This window comes from Salmo trutta, chromosome 2, assembly GCF_901001165.1.
Source record: "Salmo trutta chromosome 2, fSalTru1.1, whole genome shotgun sequence".
NCBI classification, from domain to species: Eukaryota; Metazoa; Chordata; class Actinopteri; order Salmoniformes; family Salmonidae; genus Salmo; species Salmo trutta.
The window spans coordinates 59,125,016-59,138,958 of NC_042958.1; the positions used below are offsets into that span (position 1 = coordinate 59,125,016).

At 40.6% G+C, this 13,943-nt stretch overlaps 1 protein-coding gene across 2 annotated transcripts in view; it reads right to left on the bottom strand.

The window, feature by feature from the left end:
* LOC115159072 (leucine zipper putative tumor suppressor 2 homolog) overlaps nt 1-10,347 on the bottom strand; it is a 51,996-nt gene extending 41,649 nt beyond the window's left edge. For both annotated transcript variants that reach the window (XM_029708459.1, XM_029708443.1), the window contains exon 1: nt 9,718-10,347. The gene's annotated coding sequence lies outside the window, so the exon portion shown is untranslated. The remainder of the gene's footprint in view (nt 1-9,717) is intronic.
* Nucleotides 10,348-13,943: the final 3,596 nt, after the last annotated feature.

Consider the following 13,943-nt stretch of genomic DNA (forward strand, 5'->3'; position numbering starts at 1 on the left):
GTGTGTGTGTGTACGCCCGCGTGTGCATGTTTTTTTTGTTTAACTATCCTTGTGGGTACCAGACCTCACAAGGGTAGAAAAACAAGGGAAAGTCGGACAAGTGGGGACATTTTGCCGGTCCCCATGAGGAGAAATGATATTTTAGGTATGTATGTATGTATGTATGTATGCATGTATGCATGCATGCATGTATGTATGCGTGTATGCGCATGTGCGCGTGTGCGCGCGTGCGCGTATGCATGCATAGATATAAAAAATGTCTTTCTATTTCAGCAGGAGGCTAATCAGGCAAGATCAATGAGTAGTGCTGAACGATTACTGCTTTTTGAGGTCAGTTCGGTTTACGTTTGATTATTTTAAAAAAGTGACATTTTTCCGGGTTTCTATAATTTTTTAACATTAAATGCATTATGCGAGAATAAAACAATTAATAAAATCCCAAGATGGTAGTGACTGCCCATTACTGCTTATCACTTATTATAAACTGGGTGGTTCGAGCCCTGAATGCTGAAAACCGTGATATGAGACCGTATACCACAGGTATGACAAATCATTTATTTTGACGGCTCTAATTACATTAGTAACCATTTTATACTGTATGGCCAATATACCACACCTCCTCGGGCCTTATTGCTTAATTAACCACCCTTCATTCACAAACCAAGCCATGAGGTCTAAGGAATCGTCCATAGAACTGAGACAGGATTGTGTTGAGGCACAGATCTGGGGAAGGGTGCCAAAAAAAATGTATGCAGCATTTAAGGTCCCCAAGAACACAGTGGCCTCCATCATTCCTAAATGGAAGAAGTTTGGAACCACCAAGACTCTTCCTAGAGCTGACCGCCTGGCCAAACTGAGCAATCAGGGGAGAAGTGCCTTGGTCAAGGGGGTGACCAAGAACCCGATGGTCACTCTGACAGAGCTCCAGAGTTCTGGTCTGATGAATCCAAGATTGAACTCTTTGGCCTGAATGCCAAGCGTCACGTCTGAAGGAAACCTGGCACCATCCCTGCGGTGAAGCATGGTGGTGGCAGCATCATGCTGTGGGGATGTTTTTCAGCGGCAGGGATAGGGAGACTAGTCAGGATCGAGGGAAAGATGAACTGAGCAAAGTACAGAGAGATCCTTGATAAATCTGCTCCAGAGCGCTCAGGTTCACCTTCCAACAGGACAACACCTAAGCACACAGCCAAGACAATGCAGGAGGGACTTCGGGACAAGTCTCTGAATGTCCTTGAGTGGCCCAGCCAGAGTCCGGACTTAAACTGATCGAACATCTCTGGAGAGACCTGAAAATAGCTGTGCAGCGATGCTCCCCATCTAACCGGACAGAGCTTGAGAGGGTCTGCAGAGAAGAATGGGAGAAACTCCCTAAATACATGTGTGCCAAGCTTATAGCGTCATACCCAAAAAAGACTTGAGGCTGTAATCGCTGCCAAAGGTGGTTCAACAAAGTACTGAGTAAAGGGTCTGAATACTTATGTAAATGTAATAAGTTAATTTTAAATACATTTGCAAAAAAATGTAAAACCTGTTTTTGCTTTGTCATTATGGGGTATTGTGTGCCGATTGATGAGGGGGAAAAAAACAATTTAACCCTTTTTAGAATAAGGCTGTAATGTAACAAAATGTGGAAAAAGTCAAGGGGTTTGAATACTTTCCGAATGCACTGTACATCGCACAGTTTGGGCTTGATCTGATTTCTCTATAGAGAAACTACACAATGTGTGCATTGAGCCCCCCCCAAAAAATGAACAAAATAGAATTGAAATAATTGAACCGAAGTCAGCCAATTAGTTGTTTGAAAACCAAAATGTTGGTTAATTGCTCAGCACTAGCAATGAGAAAGTATATTTAAAAATAACCAAACAAACAACCCCGGTTACGTAAGCCTAGGTAATACCTTCACAGCACTGCAGGAAACTTTAGCAAGGGGAAAAGGAGCGAGAGTAGTACAGTACATGAGGGCCATCCCACACCAGCTGTGAATGTCCTCACACAAACTACCACCGCCCAATCACAAAGCACATGACATATCATGTCACACTTTAAACCAATGGCTTTTTGCCGCTGAAACAATTTGTGATGTGTTGCTTTGTATGTTTATTTAATTTGATCCCTTAGGTCTCGAGTGGGGTGGGATTAGGATGTGGGGAGTGCAACACCATTTTGTATTCATGTTTGCTGACAATTATTATTACTAAATAAAAAAACATTTGATCACAAAAAATACCATTTGGTTTTTCAACCTCAACAGTTTGTATTCATCTGAATTTACAGTAACCAGAACATACGTAAAAAATATCCTGTTTGGGGAATTTAAGTATTAAGTAGTGTAAAAACTCATTGACTGAAATTGGCAGACCTCATTCCTTTGATTTTCGAAATAAGAAGAAAGGCTCCGGCCCAAAGAAGAAGAAGAAAAAAATAACTGTCCACTACAAACAGCCCCTGGGTCCTAGCTTTCTTGTTCTTTCTGTAATATCTGCAATAATATTCTGCAATGTCAGCAAAACTGTACTGCACTGACCATCACTAAAATTGTATTTTACTGTCCATTGAATCAACAAATTCAATCACTACAGATTATAAGACTGGTGACAAATTGACAGTCAGTGCAAAAATGCAATAAGGCAGCAAATTCCACTAGTCGCCTAGTCTGACGTCTTATCGGGAATGTTTACCAAACTGTAAATCTAATTTCCAGCTCCAGCCCAGCAGTTACTGGGCCACTTGTCAAAGTGCTTACATGAATGCAGGGTTAAAGTTGAGCCTGAGAAGAGAAGAGGGAGAGAAAGCATTGGAGGAAGATAAAGAGGGTAATGCGGTTACAGTGGTGGTGGAGCACAGATTGTGTACGGTCAGGACATATTGGGGTTCGTATGCTGGCTGTCTGTGACACCCAGGGAGATGACTTGGAGCCAAAGGTTGAGGGTGCGAGAGCTCCTTACAACATGAGGCAGAGAGGCACTGTTTATGATCCGGCTCAAAAAGACCACTGCGTCGGGATACACTATACAACCCAGACATTTCAGATGGACTTTTTTATTTTTTTCCCCCAGGCCCCTTAGTTAATCCTAACCTAACCAGGAAAAACTCCTGCCTCCTGAAGATGATGCATGACGAACAGTATTGAGCCTTTAATGAAAATAATCTCCATTTTATACCAACATTTTGTCTCAAAATACCATCATTAACCTTTCCCAGGGAGTGAGAACCCTCATTAACCGGCCCCCTTGACTGTCCCCTTTCCCAGTGCCCTTCAGAAAGCTGTGTGGCCCAGCTGTTCACTTAGCTTAATGCTGAGAACATCACTAAAGCCTGAGGGTAAGAGTGGCCCGGCTCGGTCTGTGTCATCAGGCATTGAAAGGGATCCATTGTAAAAGAGGAAGTAGTACTGTTGACAGATCTTTTACAGACACATACAGATAAAAGTAGGTAGGCGGTAGGCACACACATAACCTTTTATTAGCCTTTAGGTTAAGGACCGAGCCTCCCTGAAGTGCTCGTCTTTTCAGTCTGATAAAGTCCTCAGAACTCAGCTCAGACCTCCCTTTACTCGTAAACGATTGAGGAATTTCATAGACTTCTCCCAACCCAAATATACAAGGAACAAGACATTTCCTCCATGGCATTGTTGTTGTTTCAAACTGTTTAACATATTGTGGTGAAGTGAGTGGGAAGAAAACTATGCAACATCACTAATTACAATGAAAAACAGGAGGTTGATGTGGCAGTGGGACAGAAACAAACTAGCTAACTCACAGATCCTGAAGAAAATTACTTGTGTAAGCACTTTACAAGATGCTCCCTTTGAAATTAACTACAGTAAACCTTGAAATAGAATGGCACTATATTCGCCTTCCCTGTTATACAAACAGACAATACTGGCAAGTCTAGAGGGACTTGACCTTCAGTTTCAATGTCTTTCAAGGGAAAAACCAAAGTATCCCTTACACAAGCAGGTCATCCACTGAACAGGAAACTGGACAAGGCCCAGGTTAAAATAAACAACACAAACCCTCTTCCTCATATTTCCCAAGCATCTTCCAGGCCCACAAGGGGAATTCCTCCATGACACAGCAAAATGCTCACAGACAAACACTGCTTTCAATTATTGACAATGCCCTCTACCAGAACCCCTTGTTCTGGTCCCTATTCCAAGCAAGTGAAATGGTCAAAGAAATTGTACATACAGTACAGTATTGCAGGTTACCCAAATGAACTTGATCATTGAACAAAAAATTACAGTAGTTCTCTCAGAACCAGTCTCAAATTCCCTTGGGTCCTTGAGCCCGGATGAGTTATTATATTTTTAGCATCATTAATTACAAGACATGCAGCCTCTTTTGTGTGATGATTGCCTCAGTGAAGCACATCTAAAGCCTGCTCCCTGGTGTTTCATACGTACAAAGCAGAACAGATACTGCTAAACCATAAAAATAAAACGCACCAACAGAAGTTAATGATTTTGCTGAGAAATAAACACAGGAGGTGGTAATGGAAAGACATTTTCAAAGTATTAAAACACTGTCTCTCACTGTAGCGAGGAGAATGGGGGGAAAAAGGGAATGATTTCAGATAAATCATTGCATTTCCCCAGAGGTTGTACATACAGTGCATTCGGAAAGTATTCAGACCCCTTCACTTTTTCCACATTTTTCAACCCTCATTAATCTAGCAGAAAACACCATAATGACAAAGCAAAAACTTTTTAGCAAATGTATTGAAAATAAACTGAAATATCACATTAACATAAGTTTACAGACCCTTTTCTCAGTACTTTGTTGAAGCACCTTTAGCAGCAATTACAGCCTCGAGTCTTCTTGGGTATGACGCTACAAGCTTGTCACAACTGTATTTGGGGGGTTTCTCCCATTCCTCTCAAGCTCTGTCAGGTTGGATGGGGAGCGTCACTGCACAGCTATTTTCAGGTCTCTCCAGAGATGTTCGATCGGGTTCAAGTCCGGGCTCAGGCTAGGCCACTCAAGGACATTCAGAGACTTGTCCCGAAGCCACTCCTGCTTTGTCTTGGCTGTGTGCTTAGGGTCATTGTCCTATTGAAAGGTGAACCTTCACCCCAGGCTGAGATCCTGAGCGGGTTTTCATCAAGGATCTCTCTGTACTTTACTCCGTTCATCTTTCCCTCGATCCTAACTAGGCTCCAAGTCCCTACCGCTGAAAAACCTCCCCACAGCATGATGCTGCCACCACCATGCTTCACCATAGGGATGATGCCAGGTTTCCTCCAGACGTGACGCTTGGCATTCAGGCCAAAGAGTTCAATCTTGGTTTCATCAGACCATTAGGTGCCTTGGTGGTTCCAAACTTCTTCCATTTAAGAATGATGGAGGCCACTGCATTCTTGGGGACCTTCAATGCTGCAGAAATTGTTTGGTACCCTTCCCCAGATCTTTGCCTCTACACAATCCTGTCTCGGAGCTCTACGGACAATTCCTTCGAACTCATGGCTTGGTTTCTGCTCTGACATGCACTGTCCACTGTGGGACCTTATAGACAGTTATGTGCCTTTCCAAATCATGTCCAAATCAAATGAATTTACCACAGGTTGACTCCAATCAAGTTATAGACATATCTGAAGAATGATCAATGGAAACAGGATGCACCTGAGCTCAATTTCGAGTCTCATATCAAAGGGTCTGAATACTTATGTAAATGGGGTGGGTTTTTTGTTGTTTTTTTTTAAATCTAAAAACCTGTTTTTGCTTTGTGTGTAGATTGATGAGGGGAAAAACATGTTTTTGTAATAGGGGTTGTGGTATCCACATACACTAGTGGCGGTCGGTGCCGTTTAAGATGAGCGAGGACACTTTTTTATGAGCATGGCCTTATTTCTATTACAGGCATATTGGATGACTGTCATTCATATTCCATTCACCCACCTCAATGTAACATCGATAGGTTTAGGCTACTACACGATACTGACATTTTCCCTATACCAATAATGATACAACAGGTAGAGAGAAACATTTGCGTAATCCAGACAAATTCAATACCACCTTGCACACTCTTGCCTGCATCTAGCTGATCTGGGGTGTTATCATTAATAAAGCAGTTGCAAATTAGAGTTTCTATTGGACAAATTCAGGCATGTTTATCCAAGTTTCATTCCGTTTGCTTTCGTTCAAGGAACATTGTTCAACAGAATCGGCGGAATGAATACACCCTTGATCAGCACAAACAGTTCACTTTCATAGCAGCCACATACAAACACCATGATGATTTGCTCATTGTAACGTTCCTTCATGCATCTACATGCTCTCCTTCTCTCACCTTTTCCTTTCGCTTGTGGACTTCAGTGCGCAGCACAACGGCTGTCTGTGACTAGGCGAAAAAAACTTTCCAAGCCAAACCTTCACACCCTAACCACTAACTGTTACACAGCCTACATCGTTGTCACCTAACATCATAGTTCTAGTAGCTAGCTATGTTGACTAACACATTAATAAACCTGCTACAATGATGCAGTACAGTGTACAGCAAGCAGTTACACCAGCGGGCCCCAGTGGCAATAAATTAATAAAACCCCAAAACGTACCTTGACTTGGAAGAGTTCCAGTGTTGGATAGCCATAGCCAGCTAGCTAACATAGCATCCCTCGGTCTTTGAGTCGGGTATTTGTGTAGGTTAACCTACTCACTAGCTAGGTAAGTGAGAAAATAAAATCTACAAAACCTCTCTCTCTCTCTACTCATCACATTTTATTCACTGCAGTGCTTGCTAGCTGTAGCTTATGCTTTTAGTACTAGATTCATTCTCTGATCCTTTTATTGGGTCCACAACATGTCAGTTCACACTGCAAGAGTGCTGATAGGTTGGAGGATGTCCTACAAAAGTTGTCATAATTACTGTGTAATTCTATGGAAGGTGGTGAGAACCATGAGCCTCCTAAGTTTTGTTTTGATGTCAATGTACCCAGAGGAGGATAGAAACAAGCTGTTCTTCAGCTACACAAGGGGTGGGCAACTCCAGTCCTGTGGGGCCTGATTGGTATCACACTTTTACTCCATCCCTAGCAAACACAGCTGATTAATCAAATTGCCTTCTAAACTGAAGATCACGATTAGGTGATTATTGGAGTCAGTTGTGTTACCTGGGGCTGGTGAAAAACTGTGACACCAATCCAGCGCCCGAGGACTGGAATTGCCCACCCCTGGCTACACCATGGTTCTACCCCAGAGTGCTGTTGAGGCTACTGTAGAACAGTAGTGCGTTTTAATCAATTATTTGATGACATGAATATATTTAGTGTAGTTTTATCTAAAAAGGAGAACTTGTTTCACTATTTACATTTTTCTGAAATTCACCGAGGATGGTCCTCCCCTTCCTCCTCTGAAGAGCCTTCACTGACACACACAGAGATAGAGCAGAGTCTTATCCACATACACACAGACTGATGATTGGTTGTAAGACATTTAAAATAAGATTGTGGGAGCTGTACTATTAGATTTCAGCGCAGCTTTCGATATTATTGACCATAATATGTTGTTTAGAAAACTTGTGTTATGGCTTTTCAACCTCTGCCATATCGTGGATTCAAAGCAATCAATGTAATAGAACTCAGGGTTTTCATTAATGGAATCTTCTCTAATGTTAAACATGTAAAGTTTGGTGTACTGCAGGGCAGCTCTCTAGGCCCTCTACTCTTTTCTAATTTTACCAATGACCTGCCACAGGCATTAAACAAAGCATGTGTGTCCATGTATGTTGATGATTTAACCATATCAGCAACCACAGCTAATGAAGTCACTGAAACCCTTAACAAAGAGTTGCAGTCTGATTTGGAATGGGTGGCCAGTAATGAACTGTTCCTGTACATCTCTGAAACTAAGAGCATTGTATTTGGTACAAATCATTCCCTAAGTTGTAGACCTCAGCTGCATCTGGTAATGAATGGTGTGGCTGTTGAACAAGTTGAGGAGACTTTGACACCACACTCCACAAAGCAAGTCCTGCAGGCTCTAATTTGTATCTTATCTTGATTATTGTCCAGTCATATGGTCAAGTTCCGCAAAGAAAGACCTAGTTAAGCTGCAGCTGGCCCAGAACAGAGCGGCACATCTTGCTCTTCATTGTAATCATAGGGCTAATATTAACACTATGCATGCCATTCTCTCTTGGCTAAGAGCTGCGTCACTTCTTGTTTTTATAAGAAACATTAAATGTGTTGGAAATTCCAAATTGTTTGCATAGTCAACATTCACACAGCTAATGACACACACACACACACACTTCTTCCACCAGACAAGCCACCAGGGTCTTTTCAGAGTCACCATGTCCAGAACAAATTCAAGGAAATGTACAGTATTATACAGAGCTATGAGTGCATGGAACTCCCTTCCACTTTATATAGGGCAAGTGAACAGCAAACCTGGTTTCAAAAAACAAATAAAGCAACACCTCACGGCACAACACCTCTCCCCCATGTGACCTACTTGTTGTGTGTATGTACTGACATGTATGTATAACTGATAGATATATACACACAACATGTTAATGTTTTTAAATGTATGTAAATGGTAGTCTTTTGTCTAATGTCTTTTCGTTATGTGTCAGACCCAAGTAAGACTAGCTGTTGCTATTGGCGTCATCTAATGGGGATGCTAATAAATCAAAAATCAAATAGAACAGTTTTGTTAAACGGAGAGCAAGGTCTGACGCTACAACAAAAGAGTACCCAAAACCCCTGTATGGATGAATTACAAAGAAACTGTATTCAGTTCAGATCCAAAATAAGATAAAGATGGTTCACTTTTTTCACAAGAAGTGCCTATACAGGCAACATGGGATCAGGATGTTGCATTGTCTAAAACTCACTCAACCAGTAAAGTCTGACAAACACTAATATAACTCTTAAATAGTCAAAAACAAAATGACCAAAATAAATAGGCCATTAATCTACCGCAGGTTCTATCCTACCTGTCAACACCACTCCTGTGCCACACAGGCATCCCAAACAACTTGACTGAGAACATTATGCATCCCCGACCCGAGCCAGTTATTGACTGTGAACTTGGACAACTTTGCATTATTGACCTATCTGCATAAGGATATTATGTGACCCTGCTGGTTATCTATGAACATCGAATAACAATCTGGCCTTAATGAGCATGTACTCTTATAATCTCCACCTGGCACAGACAGATTAGGACTGGCCACCACATGCAGGGGTGGGCAACTCCAGTCCTCAAGGGCCTGATTGGTGTCACACTTTCACTCCATCCCTAGCAAACACAGCTGATTAATCAAATTTCATTGTAAACTGAAGATCATGATTAGGTGATTATTGGAGTCAGGTGTGTTAGTTGGGGCAAAACATTTGATTGATAAAGACAAACGGTCAGTCAAACCTGCCATGGTGAAAATGACATGCATGAAAGTATAAAAAGGTATGTTTATCAGAGAAGCCAAGTTATTTTTTTTTTTAAAGAAGCAATGTATAAATTGACAGCCTACACCTGCGTCAAAAGAAATAGAAAAGGAGTTGCACTGAGCCTACGCTGCTGCCTTTCAACGTTTCGACTAATCCCGTATGGGACTGTCTTTTGTGAACAAAAACTACGATAAACGTACATTATTACACAACATATTTGGTGCGTTATAACAAAGTCACTATAGATCGTTATTTTCACAAGCTCGAGAAAGAAGAGCAACACTGGCTGCAGCACTGTACCAGTTATTTATTTTTTAACTTACCATGAAAAGCCTCGATGCACAGCTCAGGACGAGGTTGACAGTTCAGTAAATTCTTTATAAACTGTTTGGCTTGGGTGGTGTTCTTTTTAATCTATCATTTGTAGCCGAAAACGATGTTTTAGAGCGCACAATTTCCGTCTCTTCCTCCTTATGTATAGCGACGGCGCGTGTTTTTGATGTGAGCGCTCCAGCACACTGTTCAGGTCAGAAGCTTGTAGAAGAATTCCCGTTCCGTCTCCGTCTGACTCTGAGCACAGCCCCCAATTGGCTGCCAACCATAGCTTCACCACTGGCTGAAGTAATGTGATGACCAGTGAACTGAAGAATGGGTCTCTTGTCTACGACTGCTATTTTTTTTTTTGATGCTGAATGTGCAGTGAAACACAGACAAGTGGAAATTATATGATTTCCTGACAATAACAACAGTCTCTCAGAACCATCGACAGTGACCTTCAATATAAGATATTACACATCTAGCACGTCACTCTAACTTCCATTGGCTACTATAAAACACAAGTAAATTAACAGGTGACGTCATCATAAAATCCAAATGGTTTGTCCTGAAGATAAGTGACCCATTTTCTCTACTTGTTCTAGCACAACCGGTTCCCGTCTATTCTAAATATGTTAAACCAAAGGGGTAAACTAAGCCTACACTGCAAAGCGGGTTCAACGAGTTAGCCAGCTAACTTTGATAAGCAACCAGAAATAATAAACAAAAAGCGAAACTCTGATACCGGTATGTGTTTTCCTTTGCTGAATCAATTAGACCATGCCCATTTCAAGTTGATCCTTATATATATATATATATATATATGTAAATCAGGCTAACTCCTTAATCCTGCTTTGTAGTATACCCCCTGGTCGTACCTGACAACTCCATCCTCACATTGACAATCCTTTATTCACTCAAATGAAACAAGGCCACAATATACTGTAGTAGTTGAATTCAATGCAAGCAATGTTATTTTTCTTCAACAGACAGAAGTTTTTATTCTTGAACTTGGCATGACCCCTTACCGGGTCCAAATTACAGTATCCTACCACGCCCCATGTATACACATACATTAATAATTTTGTGTATGGTTCGGTAAAGAAACTACATGGAAAAAGTGGTATGGAAGTTGGATCCAAAAAACGGATTTTCACCAAGTCAAATAAATGTATTGTGTTAGAGGTTTCATGATGCATGTATTTAAACCAAAGTAAATCATTTAAAGATTGTTCTATACATCAGTTGGGGTCTCTATAAGCTTCAATATGAGGTCCTAAACCTAGCATGAAAGTGCATCCTTGTAGCTGTGTGGGCTAATATAGTGAACATTTTGCCTTGGGGTAAACTGAGCCAATGGCCATGGGGTAAGTTGAGCAAATTGAAGCGTTTTCTTCCCAGGCGTAATGTAAGGCATTATCACCGGAATGTGAGGTAATAACAGAGCCTGGCCTATGTTAAAAGTGTTAAAAAAGTACAAAGTGTTTGTTAGGTGTTAAGTCTGTGTTAAAATACGCTTACAATTATTTTGAAAAAGCAATTGTGATCGTGTTGAATTGTGTTTGGGAAATAAAGATAGACATGGTTTTAAAAAAGTAGTGGTAATATTTCATTCAGTACTGAAATGTATAGGCGGCTAAACTTACACTGTGCCGTGGCTCAATATACCCCAAACCCGGTGTAAATTGTGCCAAGAGACCACTTTTTTTCAAAACTGTAGACTTTACATGAATTCAGATTATTTCCAAGGATACACAACATCTTTAAATTTATGTAGATATATTTGTTAGAAAGAATGCTATATTCCAATTGATGGAGTGATGCTGAATGTAAAAAATGTCTCAGTTTACCCCACTCTCTCCTACAGATCATTGTAAAAAAAAAAAAAAGTTTTTTTAAATCAGCCATACAAAGAATGATGGTCATTCAACCATAGGCCTACTTATTTGACCACAGGAGAATTTGAGGAGCTGTTTTGTTACAGTAATTGATAATTGTGTAGATTGTATGCAAGTGTATCTATTAACAATGAGGCCCTGCAAACCACTGGATCTTCTCTATCTCAGTTGCAGTATGAGCAATGAGACTTTTTGTGTTTTTGTCTTTCCACTGCTCTCACTTTACTTTAGACAGGGCTGCATGCTAAAGATGTTTATCATTGCAAGACAGCCTGCTTAGCTGTAATTTGAGTGATAATGGTTTCCACTGTATCCAGTGGGTTTTTTTCCTCTCAAAAAGGAAAAAAAATGGAAATAATCATCCTAAAGTAATTGGCCAATAACTAATTTAACTCAAAATGGTCGCTCTGTGGCTTCTGCGATATTAACTCACAAAGATTCACACAGCCAATTTTTACACATGGATATGATCAGTTGAATAGGGTAAACACGCCATACCAGAGATGTTCTATACTGTTGATACAGGTTTTGACCATACACCCTCTTGCTGCTCTTGTTTATCACATAACATGACATGTGTAGAACACTTAGGATGGACACTTGCTTCACCCAATCTGGTCCTAGATCTGTTTGTGCTGTTTTGACAACTCCTATGGTTATTTTCATACCAAACATGCCATAACAACGACCATCGGAGATAGCTATACAGCACAAACAGATCTGGGACCAGGTTACATCAGTGACCTTTCCCCTCAATGCATTCAACACTGTTTCTCTGCAGACGCCCTGAAACCTGAACCCAACGCCTGCCTACCTTTTTTACCTTGCTCGGCCACTCTGACACAATGCTAGGAACTCAGGACAGCATAAAATCACCTATCATGTGATCAACTCTCCTACCAGCTTAGCAGCCTGTTTTGTCTGGCCCTGCAAGTCACAGCCCTAGTGATACATGCTAGTGAGTAATGCTCATCTAGTGCGATCCCGTGTTAATTGGAGCATGTTATGTGGGTTCATTTCCCACATGGACCAGATACAATTATGAATGTGGTAACTGTAAGTGGTTTTGGATGTAAGCTTATTATTACTATCATGCATTATATGATATGGGAGACTATTTCCAAGAGAATGCAAATTGTTTTTTACGTGTCTTTTCTTACCAGCCTTCTCTCTGAAATGGATAGGGAACATCTTAGTACATTGGAGATTATATTTTTAGTATTTTCAGCTCAGGTGGGGGCAGGTTAAATATGTAGTAACCTAAAGGTATTTACAAGCAGGCATGGTGAAAGACACAACTTTATAACCAAACCAGAAATGAAGCTCAAGCTATTGCTCTGTTTACTCAAAATAAACAGAGCAAACAACATTACATAAACCCATGTCATAACATTCCAATGGTTTGACAGTGGGTTTCTTTAGCGCTCCTTAATTCATCCCTTACATACTGCCCTATTCAAAGTAAATAGAGCAAACAAGATTACATAAACCCATCTCAAACCATTAGAATGTTATGACAGGGGGGTTTCTTTAGCACTCCATAATTCGTCCCTTACATTCACTGAGTATACAAAACATGAATCACAAGACTTGTCTAAAGATCCCCATGTACCAGTTGGAAACATTTAAGGAAGTCTACAGTACCAGTCAAAAGTTTGGACACAGCAACTCATTCCAGGATTTTTCTTTATTTTTACTATTTTCTACATTGTAGAATAATAGTGAAGACATCAAAACTATGAAATAATACATATGGAATCATGTAGTAACCAAAAAAGTGTTAAACAAATCTAAATATATTTTAGATTTTAGATTATTCAAAGTAGCCACACTTTGCCTTGATGACATCTTTGCACGCTCTTGGCATTCTCTCAACCAGCTTCATGAGGTAGTCACCTGGAATGCATTTCCATTAACAGGTGTGCCTTGTTAAAAGTACATTTTATGCGTTTGAGCCAATCATTTGTATTGTGACAAGGTAGGGGTGGTATACAGAAGATAGCCCTATTTGGTAAAAGACCAAGTCCATATTACGGCAAAAACAGCTCAAATAAGCAAAGAGAAACATCAGCCCATCATTACTTTAAGACATGAAGGTCAGTCAATACGGAAAATGTCAAGAACTTTGACATTTAATTCAAGTGCAGTGCAAAAACCATCAAGCGCTATGATGAAACTGGCTCTCATGAGGACCACCACAGGAATGGAAGACCAAGAGTTACCTCTGCTGCAGAGGATAAGTTCAGTTAACTGCACATCAGATTGCAGCCCAAATAAATGCTTCACAGAGTTCAAGTAACAGACACATCTCAACATCAACTGTTCAGAGTAGACTG